Below are 428 nucleotides of genomic sequence, written 5' to 3' on the forward strand. Positions count from 1 at the left end.
GTCAAACAGAAACAGCAGGGAGAATTGGTCATAGTCAAATTCACCAAATTTTCTGTTGGAACTTTTGATTAATTTGATTTATCTGATGAAGATTCATGTTGAAAGTTTTGAAAACGTGGCGATGAAAAGTTTGAAGTAGAGCAGTGGTTCCCAACCGGTGGTTCGCGAACCCCGGAGTTCGCAAAAGGTTTTCAGCGGGTTCCTGAAAAAAATATTGTAATGGCGGAGTTTTAGCATGCCTGTTTCTGATGAAGTCTCATGTTCAAGCGGTTTTAAGTAAATTTTGCTCCATTTTTATTATTCATTTGTCTCTCTTACATTCGATGCTCAGCATGAAAATATTTGCATACTTGCTGACATAGTTTACATTCAAAGAATTTAGTTCGTTATTGCAAAGCGCCGGTTTTAGCGCTTTCGTTGAGAATGAT

Source organism: Uloborus diversus, chromosome 2 (genome assembly GCF_026930045.1).
Source record: "Uloborus diversus isolate 005 chromosome 2, Udiv.v.3.1, whole genome shotgun sequence".
Lineage (NCBI taxonomy): Eukaryota > Metazoa > Arthropoda > Arachnida > Araneae > Uloboridae > Uloborus > Uloborus diversus.